General features: G+C 44.3%; 1 protein-coding gene across 3 annotated transcripts in view; it reads left to right on the top strand.

The window, feature by feature from the left end:
* The window catches only part of LOC126259363 (uncharacterized transporter slc-17.2-like), a 531,434-nt gene that overhangs the window by 398,541 nt on the left and 114,782 nt on the right, over window positions 1-18,111 (top strand). The gene's annotated exons all lie outside the window — the stretch shown is intronic.

Below are 18,111 nucleotides of genomic sequence, written 5' to 3'. Positions count from 1 at the left end.
AGAATAACTAATCATAATGTCACACGAGTTGCCCATGTTTCTTTCTTCTGCAGATGTTAGGTGGCTTACCTTCTGTGAGATGTTCCATACTTGAAACTACAATACTGCGGGTGAGAGGCTACGCAAAACACTAGATTTTGTTTTGGACGGCAGTTTGATCTACACACTCTGTGGTAATCTCCCCATTTTTTGTATTGTCTGATGACATATTTGACTCATCATCATTTTGTGGTAGGGAGATCCATTCTTATCATCTACACACGTGACGGCCGATCGAAGTAATCGCCAGATAATGAATATTGATCCTAAGAGAATGTAAGGTCATGTCAATCAAGGCGGGTGTGGCGTCGATAGTTACGATGCCACAACGTAGGTGGACGCTCTCGTAAGTTGGCACTACCAGAGAAGACTAACTACGCCGACCACAGAGCCCTCTGGCCGACGCTGTGGAGCTCAGGGAGTGCCGTCTTGATTTCGCCCATTTTCGTAAGAGCAGACGGCTTGGAAATAGCGCTTCTACTACCGAGTGGGCTAGCTTGCTATTGAGACTTTGTATTAGTTACGATCAGTTAAAGTTTGGACAGCAACGAGTATTTGTTAGTTTTGAGATTATACAGAAGAGTCATTCCAACTTCACAGGATTAGACATGAACCACGGCTTCATACCTACGTGCTCATGCTATCCAAAGTTATGTATGGATTTGATATTTACTTGTGTTTTTGACTCTATTAAAAGCGTTAAAGTTAAATGCAGTACCGAAGTGCTTCACTTCTCCTGCTCCTACTCACTTCCTTCACTCTCGGCCTATATTACAGAAGCAGTTCACAGGAGCAGACCCACGCACCGCCTATCCAGGTGGGATACAATAGCGGGTGCAGCTGAATATTCTGTAGACTGAATCGCAAACCACCCCATAGAGATGTACCCACCTCTTAGAGACTACAGGTGTGATGGTGGTGATCCACCATCTTAGATTATCATTACGAAAATATCCTGCAAATTAAGACACACTTTCCTAACGCATTAATTAAAGCTGAAACCTAAGAAACACTCTTGGGCATGGGTGAGTGTGTTGTCCTTAGTGTAAGTTAGTGTAAGTTAGATTAAGTAGTGTGTAAGCCTAGGGACCGATGACCTCAGCAGTTTGGTCATATAGAACTTACCACAAATTTCAAATTTCCTAAGAATGACTACTTTACGAATTTGCTTTAAAGTAAGAACGGAACCACGTGGCTCAACGGTCAGCCCAGAAGAAAGTGAGTGCATAACACCGTCTGATATTTACTTAAAATAAGTTCAAATGGCTCTGAGCACTATGGGACTTAACATCTGTGGTCATCAGTCCCCTAGAATTTAGAACTACTTAAACCTAACTAACCTAAGGACATCACACACATCCATGCCCGAGGCAGGATTCGAACCTGCGACCGTAGCAGTCCCTCGGTTCCGGACTGAGCGCCTAGAACCGCTAGACCACCGCGGCCGGCACTTAAAATAAGTCAACGAAATAAATTCCACGTGAATACGTGAATAAAATCACCGATCGTATTACCCGCGCTATAGTACTAATGACCCCTTTACGAAGTGAAGGTACACTAGTGCAGTAGAGCACCAAGCTTACGTCTCTCACTTTCGAAGCTCTGGAGCATTTTGACTTCTCTTCCTTTGTGTGCTCTAAATTCCCCGCTTCCCGAAGGTTAACAGTTCAAACGCCACATGGGCACCTCAACATTCAATGCCCATGAAATCGTGTACACATATATTCAATTAAAGTTAGTAGCGCTGTAGGGGTAATTTAGTCTTACTTTGTATCATTCAGAGATGGGCACACCAAAAGGCAAGGTTAATTATATATGTAGATCACGAATGCTTTTAATATTCATCAGTCCCCTATCACTATGCTTGTCCACAAGCTTTGCCGGCCAGTGTGTCCGAGCGGTTCTAGGCGCTACAGTCTGGAACCGAGCGACCGCTACGGTCGCAGGTTCGAATCCTGCCGCGGGCATGGATGTGTGTGATGTCCTTAGGTTAGTTAGGTTTAAGTAGTTCTAAGTCCTAGGGGACTGATGACCTCAGAAGTTAAGTCCCATAGCGCTCACAGCAATTTGAACCATATCCACATGCTTTCCTCGAAAGTCTCAGGAGCTCGTAAGGAGGAGCCACGTTTTGGGCCGTCATGGACAGACAGTTGTTTCCCTTTCTTGGTCTGGTTAAATATTTACTTGACCCGACAACCTTAAAATTTGTATGGTTTATTGCGTAACGGAAATTCAACGGAATTTTTTTAGCGCTCATGTGGAGGACCTCAGTGTCAGCTGACACGTACCTCACCATGCAGATATCTTGTCTAAATTATTTTCAATTGGTTATGATCTTCTGACTACTCTGCTAGACAACAAACTACAGCATCATCTGAAAACAATCTAAGAGAGCTACTCAGAATATCTCCTAAATAGTTCATATAGATTAAAACCAGCGAAGGGCCTCTAATACTTCCTTGGGGAATCCCATAGTGCTCGGAGCCATTTGAACCTTGGGGAATCCCACATATTACTTCTCTTCCGCTCGGTGACCTCCCGTCAGTTACAATGAAATGTGACCTTTCTGGGAGGAAATAACGAACCCAGTCGCACAATTGAGACGATACTACATAATCACCCAGTTGGGTTAGAAGATTTTTGTTAAGGACGGTGGCAAAAATCTTCCGGAAATGTAAAAATGTGGACTCGATTTGAGATCCCCTGTCGATAGTACTCATTATTCGTGTTGACTAAAGAACCAGTTGTGTTTCAAAAGAACAATATTTCTTGAATCCCTGTTGGTTACGTGTCAATAGATCATTTTCTCCGAGGTGTTTCATAAGGTACGAACACAGTATGTGTCCCAAACTCCTAGTGCAGTGTCAATTATATAGGCCTATAATTCAGCGGATTACGTCTATTTCTTTTCTTTTATACTGGGATGGCTCGTCCAACTTTCCCGGCTTTAGGTACGGTTCTTTCGTCGAGCGAAGGGTTGTATATTGTCACTAACTATGGAGTTATTATATCAGCGTATTCGCAAAGGAATCTTAACTGGGTCCGCAGCTCGTGGTCGTGCGGTAGCGTTCTCGCTTCCCACGCCCGGGTTCCCGGGTTCGATTCCCGGCGGGGTCAGGGATTTTCTCTGCCTCGTGATGACTGGGTGTTGTGTGCTGTCCTTAGGTTAGTTAGGTTTAAGTAGTTCAAAGTTCTAGGGGACTGATGACCATAGCTGTTAAGTCCCATAGTGCTCAGAACCATTTGAACCAATCTTAACTGGTATACAATGTGGACCAAAAGACTTGCCTCTACTTAGTAGTTTAAGGTGCTTCGCTATACAGAGGGTATCTAACTCTAAGTTACTTATGTTGGAACCTGTTCTTGATTCGAATTTTGGAACATTTACTTCCTCTTCTTTCGTGAGGGTATTTCGGAAAATTGTATATAATAAGTGAGCTGTAGCAGCGCTGTCATCAATAACATTACCACTCCTGTTCTATAGTGCAGCTGCGGACTATACCTTACCGCTGGTGTTCTTTACATACAATGAGAGTTCGCGCTAAATTTCGAGCTTCTGTAAAAGATTATCAGTCGTGGACATTTTGCATTTCATTTGAATTTGGTATGCTTTCTTCGCTGTTTTTGCAAAGGTATTCTGACCTGTTTTGTGTGTCATTGGGGAACTGTTCCGCATCTTATTAATTTTCTTGGTATGAAACTCTCAGTTGTCGTCAGTACGATTTCTTTAATTTAAGCCATGTTTGGTCTACTTTTGGCATCAACAAAACTTTTATCTGCTTTTGAAATAAATATATTTTGCTTTCATCTTCGACGTATTTGCATGTTATGATATTCTGCCTTGCTACAACGACCTTGTAGCCAGTAATCACTGTATCCATCATGACGCTCTCTATTTGCTCAGGACTGTTTGTGGCTAAGATGATAATGATGATGATGATATTTGGTTTGAGGGGCGCTCAACTGCGTCGTTATTAGCGCACGTACAAATTCCCAATCTGTGCACCGTCCAGTCTCGCCACTTCTCCGAATGATGATGAAATGATGAGAACAACACAAACACCGAGTCCCCGGGCGGAGAAAATCCGCCACCCGGCAGGGAATCGAACCCGGAACCCAATTTGTGGCTAAGAGGTTTAGTATGTTATCATTACCGATTTACATTTCGCCTGGGCTCCTAGACTATTTTCTCTAAACAATTTTCTGAGAGAGCATTCAGAACACTTTCAGATTTGTTTTTGAATCTATCGCCGACCTTAAAGTGGGCTACGGCTAGCCATGAGTGCGTGTTGCAAGTAAATTCTGCCATAGCATATTCGTGCCGTAGCACCATTACACGAGACGGCTTTTACAGTTACCGAAATGTGGTATGACAAGTGAAAGTCACATACACAAATAAATATATCAGCGAGTATAGTGTTATGGAAATAGTGATTAGCTGAATGATATAGGGCAAAGGGGTGAGTATTTTATTGTACGTTTAATATTTGAAATATTTCAGTTACGGAGATATAGCAATTACTCCTTGTTTCCTAATTGAAACAATATGCTTTTCTAACGATATTGAAAGCTCGTGAATGGAGAATAGTCGTACAGCATGAGCTAACGGTGATAATGAAATATTTTTTTCAAAAAAGTTGGTAGCTGTGCTAAATAAAGCAATGAAATATGACGAGACTGCGTTTCTTGAACCTCATTTACTTTCGTAGTCTAACAGGACTGAAATTGCACTTTATGGGACATAACGGTTTCGCGTATTACACAGATTCCAGCATTTTTCTCGAAATGTTTCCCAGTATAGTTAATGATATATTATACCATCCAACTTTTCATTCACTGTCGGTCTAATTCTAAACGACATAACCAAATTTCTTTAAATACAGTTTCTTCTATATGTGGGTAGAGAAAACAATTTTGGATGTTAAGCGTACAACAAACTACTCGCTTCCCCTCTCTCATAATATCATTTACTGCAAACCGAAATTTGGTGTGTGCAAATGTTGCGAAAATTTTAGGGTTTCCACGTTTATTCTCAAAATGTGTATTAATAGTGTCTATAGGTTGGTGAGAAACCGTCTGAAAAGCGTCAGCAGGAAAATGTGCCTGTGACCTTTCACGACAATGAGTAAAATTTGAGCGCAATTAGAATGCTTCGCTCACGTGTTGCAGGTCGTCCGGGAGGCTTTCTTTACCGCAGATGACGTGCCAGGGTGGTCGGCGCTCTCTACCTTAGATTAGATTAGTTTTCGTTCCATAGATCCGTGCTGAGGAGATCCTCGTTGATGTGGAACATGTCAATTTTTTTTAAGCTGAAATAACAATACTAATAGTATGAATATATACAATACATCATTTGTTTCTATTAAAAATTCGTCAGTGGAGTAGAAGGAGTTGCCACTAATAAGTCTTTCAGGCTCCTTTTAAACTGATCTTTATTTGTAAGATGAGTGTTCCTGAGTAGTGGACCCCTTTTTGAACTAAAGTAAGTGCTTTTAAGTCCTTGTGCAGATCATTTTTGTTCCTGGTATTGTATGTATGAACTGAGCTGTTTGTTGGAAAAAGAGATATATTATTTAGGACAAATTTCATTAATGAGTAAATATACTGAGAGGCAGTAGTTAGTATACCCAGTTCTTTGAAGAGGTTTCTACAGGACGTCCGTGAATTTACTCCACAAATAATACGTATTACACGCTTTTGGACTCTGAAAACTTTTGTTTGACTTGAAGAGTTACCCCAAAATATTATACCATATGACATTATGGAATGAAAGTAGGCAAAGTATGCAAGCTTTTTCATTTTTATGTCGCCTATGTCTGCTAACACTCGAATTGCAAATACAGATTTGTTAAGGCGTTTCTGCAGTTCTGTGGTGTGCTCTTCCCAACTGAATTTATTATCAAGTTGTAATCCCAGGAATTTAAGACTGTCAACCTCTTCTATCTGCTCTTCTTCGTATTTTATGCATATGCTGGGTGGAAACCTCTTACAGGTTCTGAATTGCAGATAGTGAGTCTTTTCGAAGTTTAATGTCAGTGAGTTGGCTTTAAACCATTTATTAATATCCATGAAAATATCATTAGCAGATCTTTCTAGAACTACACTTGACATACTATTTATTGCAATACTTGTGTCATCTGCAAACAAAACGAACTCTGCTTCTGGCAGTGTAACTGATGAGAGATCATTAATGTACACAAGAAAAAGCAATGGCCCTAAGATGGATCCTTGTGGGACACCACATGTAATTTCTTCCCATTCTGATGATGACTGATGACTTAATTCACTAGTCCCTTGCACTGACACCCTTTGTTTCCTGTTAGTGAGGTATGACTTGAACCATTTTGCAGCACTGCCCGTGACACCATAGAATTCTAATGGCAGCACCATGGCAGTAGGCAGGTAGTGGACGAGTTCTGGACCACCTTAGCAGCACCCATCAAAGTACTGTTTTCACTATGGAAGAAGGCAGATGGTGCACTAGGCCATTCGGCATATAGGAAGATGAAACACACAGACCTGCATGTAACGAGATATCAGTATCCAGTGCAACTTGAAAGAAGTATTCCACAAAAATGGGTAAGATGAAGTGCAGATTAATAGCGTATTCAAGAACAGACAAGATACTGGAAACCGGAAAGAGAAAGGAGTAGACAAGAGACTGGTTTTCCTTATTTACCCGTGACCGCCCCCAGCCATAATTGCGCGGATACTGGAAATAACCAGCATAAAAACCATTTTCAGACCACCGCTAAGACGAGAAAGTGGCTTGGCTCTGCGAAGGACCCACTGAAAATGAACGTACTGGGAATCTACAGCGTCGCCTGCTGAAGTGGCCAATGGTACATTGGGTAAACGCAGCGCTGTATTTCGAGACACTGGGAGTACATGAGGCATGTGGGACTGGGACTCCCAGAAAAATCAGGGATAACAGACCACAGCAACCAGAAAGGCTATACCTTTGACTTTTAGAACAGCAAGGTGCTTTGATGAGCAACTGCCTATTAGGATAGCGTTAGGACGAGTTCGCGAAGTCTTGTCAACAGAGACGAAGAATACCAACAAAGTGCGGCAAAGAATCCGGCGATAGTGGCAATACGACGAGAGCGCGACCAGTGCCGTCCAAATTGCAAAACGTGGCAGAAATTCCCACACAGGAATGGAAACGGATCAGCCGCTACTATCAGCATTGCATGCTCACCGCCCTCCCGCCGGCCGGATAGCACACGGCCACCTGTAGCCAGGGGGAGGGGGGGGGGGGGCTCCATTAGTATAAATATTCCAGAACCCAAGAACGTTTCACCAAGAAAACATTTTTGATTTTCATTCAGGTTTGTATTTCGCTACCGATTGGACCTTGAAAAAAAAAAATCCCTCATACAATGCCTGGTTCAAACTATGAAAATTCTAGCACACTAAAGGAGGGAAATTTGACTTTGCTGCTAAACGGTCCTAGTTCAAACAATGAAAATTCTAGCACACTAAAGGAGGGAAATTTTACTTTGCTACTAAACGGTCCTAGTGTTAAGAACCACTTCAGCTTTATTCTGTATTAAGGCACATTTAGAGTTTAATACAACTAAGGTAAACATGTAGATGTCGTGTGGCATTCTTGGTTGGACATACTATGATTGGGTTGACTGGGCTCAACCACCGGTCGGAAAGGGTGTTTACATATCTGAATCATCTGTGGAGCACCTTGTGATCCAGTTTGAAACAAATCTACCGGGTAATAAAGTGCAGCTCCTGTCAAAGGTCCAGTGCGGGCTGTAATGATCGTATGGCAGCGAATCTTAGAAGATATTCTAATGCATTAATGCGGACCAGATTTACGCTGGGAAAAAATTGGTTCCAGTTTTGACCACCGGTTGCAAATCTGGTGCGGTGAACGGATGAAAGACGTATATAAATGTTTCCATATGCAGAGGTTTAGGAGTGGAATGTGGGCAGAAAAGGTAAAGCAAGTGAAAGAGGCATAATGTTGATTCTATTATCAACCAGCACTTTGTTCGATATGGGCACCGGAGACGTCGACGAAGTACAGCGCAAGTTTTACACCTTGCGGCCAAAACTGGAACTAATTTCTTGCAAGTATAAATCGATTCGGCATTAACGCTTTAGCGTATTTAGAAGTTTCGCTGCCACACTAAACCTTCATGGGTAGCTACACTTTAATTGTAAGCATCCGGTATATAGAAGAAAAACTGACATGTAAACTATTCAGTCTGTCTGAATTTTGCAAGCGGAACGATCTAAAATTGTCGAGAGAAAAGGGAAGGCTTATGTTTCCCAAAAAAAGGTGGCATCTTATTTCGTATATCTTATAAAAAAGCTAGACATCACAGCGCTATCTCAGTCCGCATCACAGCGGTAGCGTAAGTATTTATTTCAAAGTATATCTCGTTTTAGAATTGCCCCGCTTTCTTCATTAGCATACAGTTTGCTGCTTACGAACTGACCTAGGCGATGTGCCCCTCCTGCAGGGTTCTGCAGGTCACTACAAATATCCCTGTCACGCTGTCACATTTGCGCTGCAGAAGGCGGGGAGGGGGGGGGGGAGGAGGGAGGCGGGACGAGGTGCGGAAGCGAAACGCAGCACTGCAAAGACTTTCAACTTCCTACATTTCCTCGCCTTCTCCACTTTTTTAAAAACATTCTCTTCTTTAGCTTGTACGTGCTCCGGCCCCGAAGGCGTGGAAACGCGAAACTAATCTGGCGGCCGGCCGGAATATTCCGCATAGCCCCATAAATTAGCGGACACCTTTTGTTTTGCGGGCGGGCGGACGCACGGGAAGCGGCCGACCAGGTCGGCGTGCGGCGAGCTCTGAGCAGCGGGCCGGGGCGTGCGAGACGGGGCGTGCCGGCGCGCCGTTTTCGCAGCGGCGCGTGCCTCCGTGCAGGGAGAGGGCGAACTAATCTCTTTTAATGGGGGCATGGCGTGACGCGGCTGCCGCCTTCCGTGCCCCGCGACACTGCCGGCTGTAAATTTCTTTCTCCGCCGCGCAGTCTGTCCGAGTGGCGGCCTGACAGCACTTCTGTGTGTGTGTGTGTGTGTGTGTGTGTGTGTGTGTGTGTGAGAGAGAGAGAGAGAGAGAGAGACGTCTTTCGCGAACACCAGCGGCAAGCCTGACTGACCTCGGGTAATCCCGACGCAGAGGCGTAACGAAGTGACGACAAATACACCCACGCTGGTAACATCTGGTGGTATTCCTTTTGAAGAACCGAGATAAAACGTTAAAAGTTTTTATGCTGCCCTGATCCTGATGACTAGCACAAGTTGGGGTTTGTGAATTGCAAACATCTTTCTCAGTACTCTCTTAACGACAGGAAAAACCTGTGTAATGGCGTATTTTCCGTCCGTTGTCGGAGCTTCCGTGGTGCCGTGCGAAGCTCCACTCACGTCTGATGCAAGAAAACGTGTACTAAGACACGAAGGTTCAAAATGGTTCAAATGGCTCTAAGCATTATGGGACTTAACATCTGAGGTCATCAGTCCCCTAGACTTAGAACTATGTAAAACTAAGGACGTCTCACACATCCATGACCGAGGCAGGATTCGGACCTGCAACCGTAGCAGCCGCGTGCTTCCGGACTGAAGCACCTAGAACCGCTCGGCCACGGCGGCTGGCAGACACTAAGGCATTAATGGCGTTAGCTCCCAGTGGGCATCGATTTAAATCAATGGGAAAATTTCAAAATTTCTGCTGGACAGGAATTCGAACCCGGGTCTCCCACTTACTAGGCAGATGCGCTGATCATGCGCTATCTGGACACAGTGATCACGGCAACTGCACGGACTTCCCTAGCACGCCTCTCATCAGGCCAACATTCTCAACTTATCCACACACTAATGATGAAGTGTCCCTTGCCCATTATCCTCATTAGTCGCGATATTTCGCGTAAGAGTTCGAGCGAGGTGTGCATCCGCAGTGAAGTGATCACTGGCCGTCCTCTCCTTAATTATACAGCGTGGTCCATTCATCGTGACCGGCCCAAATATCTCACGAAATAAGCGTCAAAGGAAAAAACTACAAAGAACGAAACTTGTCTAGCTTGAAGGGGGGAAAGCAGATGGCGCTATGGTCGCCCGCTAGATGGCGCTGCCATAGGTCAAACGGATATCAACTGCGTTTTTTTAAAAATAGGAACCCCCGTTTTTTTATTACACATTCGTGTAGTACTTAAAGAAATGTGAAAGTTTTAGCTGGACCACTTTTTTCGCTTTGTGATAGATGGCGCTCTAATAGTCACAAACAAATGCCTCACAATTTTAGACGAACAGTTGGTAACAGGTAGGTTTTTTAAATTAAAATACATAACGTAGGTACGTTTGAACATTTTATTTCGGTTGTTCCAATGTGATACATGTACCTTTGTGAACTTATCATTTCTGAGAACGCATGCTGTTACAGCGTGATTACATGTAAATACCACATTAATGCAATAAATGCTCAAAATTATGGCCGTCAACCTCAATGCATTTGGCAATACGTGTAACGACATTCCTCTCAACAGCGAGTAGTTCGCCTTCCGTAATGTTCACACATGCATTGACCATATGCTGAGGCTTGTTGTCAGGCGTTGTCGGTGGATCACGATAGCAAATATCTTTTAATTTTCCCCACAGAAAGAAATACGGGGACGTCAGATCTGATGAACGTGCGGGCCATGGTACGATGCTTCGACGACCAGTCCACCTGTCATGAAATATGCTTTTCAATACCGCTTCAACCGCACGCAAGCTATGTGCTGTACATCCATCATGTTGGAAGTACATCGCCATTCTGTCATGCAGTGAAACATCTTATAGTAACATCGGTAGAACATTACGTAGGAAATCAGCATACATTGCACCATTTCGATTACCATCGATAAAATGGGGGCCAATTATCCTTCCTCCCATAATGCCGCACCATACATTAACCCGCCAAGGTCGCTGATGTTCCACTTGTCGCAGCCATCGTGGATTTTCCGTTGCCCGATAGCGCATATTATGCCGGTTTACGTTACCGCTGTTGGTGAATGACGCTTCGTCGCTAAATAGAACGCGTGCAATAAATATATGTCATCATCCCGTAATTTCTCTTGTGCCCAGTGGCACAACTGTACACGACGTTCAAAGTCGTCGCCATGCAATTCCTGGTGCATAGAAATATGGTACGGCCGCAATAGATGTCGATGTAGCACTCTCAACACCGATGTTTTTGAGATTCCCGATTCTTGCGCAATTTGTCTGCTACTGACGTGCGGATTAGCCGCGACAGCAGCTAAAACACCTACTTGAGCATCATCATTTGTTGCAGGTCGTGGTTGACGTTTCACACGTGCCTGAACACTTCCTGTTTCCTTAAATAACGTAACTATCCGGCGAACGGTCCGGACACTTGAATGATGTCGTCCAGGATACCGAGCAGCATACATAGCACACGCCCGTTTGGCATTTTGATCACAATAGCCATACATAAACACGATATCGATCTTTTCCGCAATTGGTAAACGGTCCATTTTAACACGGGTAATGTATCACGAAGCAAATACCGTCCGCACTGGCGGAATGTTACGTGATACCACGTACTTATACGTTTGTGATTATTACAGCGCCATCTATCAGAAAGCGAAAAAGTGGTCCAACTAAAACATTCATATTTCCTTACGTACTACACGAATATGTAATTAAAATGGGGGTTCCTATTTTTAAAAAAGCAGTTGATATCCGTTTGACCTATGGCAGAGCCATCTAGCGGGCCAACCATAGCGCAATCTGGTTTCCCCCTTCAAACTAGAGGAGTTTCGTGCTTATTTCGTGAGATAATTGGCCAGAACACTATCAATGGACCACCCTGTATCTATGGTGTTTGTTGTCTCGGACATGTCCAGAAGAACAGACACCACATATACGAGGTGTGGCTAGAAAAAAACCGGACTAGTACTGGTGAAACAATAAAACGAATGCAATAAGGCTGAAAGTCGCGTGGCCTGTCACGTGACTCTCGCTCCGCCTACTGCTCGAGTTTCATCTGCCTCCTGCACTCAGTCTGCCCGTGGCGTCTGTTTTAAGTAGTTGACGTTTTGTCTGTGCGTCGGAAAATGTTGAGTGTACAGAAAGAACAGCGTGTTAACATCAAATTTTGTTTCAAACTAGGAAAATCTGCAAGTGAAACGTTTGTAATGTTACAACAAGTGTACGGCGATGATTGTTTATCGCGAACACAAGTGTTTGAGTGGTTTAAACGATTTAAAGATGGCCGCGAAGACACCAGTGATGACACTCGCACTGGCAGACCATTGTCAGCAAAAACTGATGCAAACATTGAAAAAATCGGTAAACTTGTTCGACAAGATCGCCGTTTGACAATCAGAGCAGTGTCTGAGTTAACAGGAGTTGACAAGGAAAGTGTCGAACAAGTTTACCGATTTTTTCTATGTTTGCATCAGTTTTTGCTGACAATGGTCTGCCAGTGCGAGTGTCATCACTGGTGTCTTCGCGGCCATCTTTAAATCGTTTAAACCACTCAAACACTTGTGTTCGCGATAAACAATCATCGCCGTACACTTGTTGTAACATTACAAACGTTTCACTTGCAGATTTTCCTAGTTTGAAACAAAATTTGATGTTAACACGCTGTTCTTTCTGTACACTCAACATTTTCCGACGCACAGACAAAACGTCAACTACTTAAAACAGACGCCACGGGCAGACTGAGTGCAGGAGGCAGATGAAACTCGAGCAGTAGGCGGAGCGAGAGTCACGTGACAGGCCACGCGACTTTCAGCCTTATTGCATTCGTTTTATTGTTTCACCAGTACTAGTCCGGTTTTTTTCTAGCCACACCTCGTACAATGCTAGATCTCTTTGTAATGTGCAGCGTTGGAGACAAATTACGCGAAGTACTGTTTCGCTGTTATTTATCAGCGTAGCGGACAGACTACAGCCTTCTCTCACACCTTGACTTTTTTTATCGGTTTGTACATATGCTATCTATAATGTGCACTTAAAAAATACAAGTCGGATGCTGTAAAACGAATGCCAATGCCTACTGAAGAACTTGTTGGGCTATAACAGCGCTGGGGCCCCAAACTCGCCGCTAGAGAGACATGGGCGCACGCCCACAAAACGACAGTGTCAGCTCGTGCAGGCGCGGACCAATCACAGCACTCGGTCATGAACACAGAGACATGGGGGCTTAAAAAGAAGAGGAAATGAATTAGTATGTTTATTTACAGCGGCAAGTGGGTGGGGAACAGAAATGCTTCGAAGAATGACACATGTGTACGGAGATTACTGAATGTCAGCTTCCATTCCGATTGTCAGTCCGACCTCTGGGGTAACGGCCGCCATAGTAACTCGCCGGTCTTCAATACTAAAGGCACCCACCTGAAGGACAATCGTATCGGTAATGCGGCGTGGCGTTCTAGCGTGGCGGCCAGCGACATCCGTTCTTCCTTGAATATCTTGTACCAAACTTTGACCCTTGCAAATGGACATACGTTGTTGTCCGTACACTTGTGCCATTCTTTGTTCATCTTCCATTTCCCGCACTCCTTCCGCTGTAAGGAAACGCACTGCACCCTTTGATCTTGTTTTGAACCCTCCATTTCATCGCTTACAGCACGGTTGGTCCAGAGGAGGGTCAACGCGAGCTCATGCCGACTCTCTCGTCTTCCAGGTGTGCGCTCCTGTCCCTCCAGGGCGAGTTTTTGAGCCTCAGAGCTCCTCCAGGGACCACACCTTCTTCCACTGTTTATCGCAATAGACTTCCATCAGCGGTTTTCATTTACACACTTCGGCTCGTTTCTTCATGAATTAATGATATTTCTTTGTGTAGACTTTTGATAGCTGATATGAGGTGTAAAGGTAACGTAGCATCTACAAAGGATGGATCCAGAGAAACTATCACGTCACGTAAGGAAGTTTAAACCAAAAGAGAAAGGAGGTCGCGGAAGACAGAGAAAATGCTAGAAGCCTAACAGATCGCTGTTGGCCTAGTACGGAAAGCACAGACGGAAATGAAGAAGACAGTTCCACTGACTTGATCAGAAGTGTTTATCGGCGCACCCGCACTAATTCCCTGCACAGCAGCATTTGTATTATCATTTCATTTAAAGTCGCCTATCTATCTCTGGCCCACGAATTAAACATCACTACGCCAAACTTGACAATTAATTACCAGTAAAGTCTCACGAATGTACTGAGATTCGTCCAGTGCCCTGAAATACGTACACAGCTAACAGTCAAGCATGCCTCCAGATGTTTCCTTCATACTTCGGCCCGCAATCTCCAAACATCAAAACAGGAATATAAAGTCCAGAATGGGTAGAGAACAAACAAAACCACAATTCCTTAAGTTTCTAATTGTTCCTGTTTTTCATAAGATCTCACCAGTTCCACTTTGTTCATTTTAAACTACTTCCAGCTAGTTACTGGATCCGATCCAACTCATTGGATGTCATCTGAGTATCAGTGACATTTCAACCCTTCTGTAGCGCCTTGGTGGCAGGACACTACTGTGGCTTACTATGGTTCGAGGTCTGATTTAGGTCATGACATCGACAGTTGACCGCTGAAGGTACGTGAGTACACTGATTTGGAGGATAGATACCCGTCCGACGCCCTAAGATGTTATTGAAACAGTACTACAATATTAAGCATTTACTGTCCACAAAATATAAGAGTTAATTTATCGACGTTCAGGCAGCCGGCGCTGATAGGAGAACAAGCCGAAAGCGGTCACCTGTTATGTGCTGACCAGGGTGCAGCTCGTAGTAACAGTGGCGGCAGAAGAGCCTGCACATCAACACCAACGTTGTCATGAGGCCGTTGTCCAGCGGAGTTAGTACGCGTCGGCGTCTGTGCCGCTCAAAGTATCAGACTGCGTCCCGCAGAAGATGGCCAGGCTACCCATAACAGTGCTGTAGGCGGTTTCCAGCTCTGCTCGGAGTTCAGATGGTTCAAATGGCTCTAAGCAGTATGGGACTTAACATCTGACGTCATCGGTCCCCTAGACTTAGAACTACTTAAACCTAACTAACCTAAGGACATCACACACACACCCATACCCGAGGCAGGATTCGGACCTGCGACCGTAGCAGCGGCATGGTTCCGGACTGAAGCGCCTAGAACCGCTCGGTCACAGCGGCCGGCTCTGATCGGAGTGTGTGAACCCGTGCAGAGAAGTACCATAGCCCCCCGATGGGCGAGAGTCTGGCAGCATTGAAGTCGGTCACAGCAACCGAGGCAGATGAGATCAGTGGTACACCCTCACGATGACAGATGACGACTTGCTGACGGGCCCTGTTAGTTAGGCCTCCAGAGGGTCTGCAGGACTGCGATGGCCACAGCTCTCCGTCAGCCTCGACTCGTTGATCAACGTTGCAATTCACAGCGTCCAATTGCTTCCAGACAGGACTTGCTAATCCATAGAAGATCAAAGGCAACTACTCTAGCACATGATCGGCCGACATGAGCCTTGCCTTTTGGTTCAATGGCTGCGTACTGAACTGCACCAGAACAGAAGGAGCATTTATGTAGGACAGGTTCGCATGCTCTAATATGGTGAAGTGGGAACTACATTATTCACCCTTCCTTTCTCGTTTGTTCAGCTCTCTTGGTTGCTTCGCGATTTCAAAACTTCGTCTTTGAGACACGCTTTCTGTCGTGCCGGTAATCCGAATTATTACTCCTGTGTTCAACTTAAACTTTCTCGTGACATTTTGCGCAGTGACCATTATCACAATACCCCTTCGTCGCCATGACGCCATCCTGCTACATTGCTTGCTCAGTTGCTCACTTCATTCAGACCGTCGCAGTAGATTCCGTGTTTGGTGTTACTCTATCAGGGATCCTATATCGCTTGAATTTCGCTTGACTATTGACCAGTTCTCCCCTTCCTCTGCCAGGGAACATTTTTGAAATTTTTCTGGCTGCCACAAGTACACAATTCTGCTGTGCAAGTTAGGGAATGTCGAACGTTGTGGAAGGTGGCTGTAAAAAATCACATGACCAGAAGGGACCATTCGTGAGTTCAAAGATGCTACCAGCAGTGCACTACCACAATGATAGTCCGTAGAGAGCTATAAAGAAAACAACAGAATGGACGACCAGGTCATGCCAAGCCATACATTTCTACAGACAGTGATAAGTTACTCTTGAGGTGGTGTGAAGAGTGACCTGGACAGTGGATGGCTGGAAACGTGTGATGGAAGGGTTTCGATTTGGCGAATCCCTGGAGACCTTAGGCTGTTAACATGTGTAGAGCCAACAGCGAAGTATGGAGGAGGTGGTATTACGGTATGTCGGTGTCTTTCGTAATGTGAGGTCTGGTTCCCTTACTGAACTTAATATAACGCCAACCACAGAACGATACTGACACATTTCACAGCGTTGTGTACTGCATACAGGAGACAAACTACTCAGAGACGATGATTGTTTGTGTCAGCATGAGAATGCACACTGCCATAAAGCACCATCAGTGAGAAAATAGTTCATGGAAATTCACATTCCTGAAATGCTGGAATGGATTAGCCTGCCCAGAGAGACGATCTGAACGCAATGAAAAAACTTTGGGATGAGTCAGAACGTCGACTTTGCTCCAGGCTTCAGTGGTCAACATCACTACCTACTCTGGTATCGGCTCTCAAGGAAGAATGGGCTTTCATTCCTCCTTAAACATTCATATACCAGACTGAAAGCGTCCCCAGTACAGTTCAAGCCATCATAAAGTTTAAGGGTTAACATACTTCATATTAATTCCAACTAATAGGCGTCCGGAAAATTTTGATGAAATAATATACGTTACGCTGCATTGTCAGAGAACAGAACAGTGGACTCGTGTACACTAGTCCACCGACAAGTTTATATCATGCACGTATTTCCACTTTGTGGCAAAAATAGTTTTCAGCAGAGGAACTTCCACGCCAAATAGAGGTATATCACAACGTCGTCATTTGATATTCAACAGTTATCAAATGTATTACCATCGATGGGTAGAGAAGGACTGTGCCTCCCTTTTTTGTAATTTCAGTTTTCATCTCCTGTGCCAACCTCTTCCTCTTACACTAGCACTTGCAACCAACTTCTTCAATTATTTCCTGGATGTATTCAAATCGCTGTCTTCGCCAACAGTTTTACCCTCTTCAGCTCTTGTACGATGGAAGTAATTCCCTAATATCTTAACAAATAGCCTATCATCCCGTCCCTTCTTCTTGTCAGTGTTTTCCGTATATTTCTTTCCTCTGCGATTCTGCGCAGCACATTGTCATTCCTTATCTTATCAATGCAACTAATTTTCAACATTCGTCTGTAGCACCATGTCTCAAATGCTTCGATTCTCCTCTGTTCCGGTTTTACCACAGTCTGTGTTCCTTTGCCATACAATGGTGCCCCAGACGTAAATTCTCAGATAGTTCTTCCTCAAATTAAGGCCTACGTTCTATACTGGTAGACGTCTCTTGGCCAGAGAAGCCTTTTAGCCAGTGCCAGCCTGCTTTTGATGTCCTACTTGCTCCAACCGTCATGAGTTATTTTGCCGTCTAGGTAGAAGACTTCCTTGACTTCATCTACTTCGTGACCATCAATCCTAATGTTAAGTCTCTCGCTGTTCTCATTTCGGCAATTTCTCATTGCACGTCTGTCTTCGATTGACTGTAAAACCCATATCCTGTGCTCATTAGACTGTTCATCCCATTCAGCAGATCCTACAAACCTTCGTCAGCTTCACTAAGGATAGCAATGTCGTCAGCGAATCTTATCATTGATATTTTTTCGCCTTGAATTTTAATTCTACTTTCCAAGCTTTGCTTTATCTGCCATTGCTTATCCGATGTTTAGAATGAACAGCAGGGCTCTTCTAGATGTTGAAGAATATTACCCGTCTCTTCCTAAATCTTACCCCAATTTTTCTCAGAATTTCGAACATCTTGCACCATTTTACACTGTCGAACGCTTTTTCCAGGTCTACAAATCCTATGAACGTGTCTTGATTTTTCTTTAGTCTTACTTCCGTTATCAGCTGTAACGTCAGGACTTGCCTATCAAGTGCCTTTACTTTTCCTAAAGCCAAACTGATCGTCATC

Source organism: Schistocerca nitens, chromosome 5 (assembly GCF_023898315.1).
Source record: "Schistocerca nitens isolate TAMUIC-IGC-003100 chromosome 5, iqSchNite1.1, whole genome shotgun sequence".
NCBI classification, from domain to species: Eukaryota; Metazoa; Arthropoda; class Insecta; order Orthoptera; family Acrididae; genus Schistocerca; species Schistocerca nitens.
The sequence above is the reverse complement of the archived record's forward strand: the minus strand, read 5'-3'. Positions and strand labels throughout refer to the sequence as shown.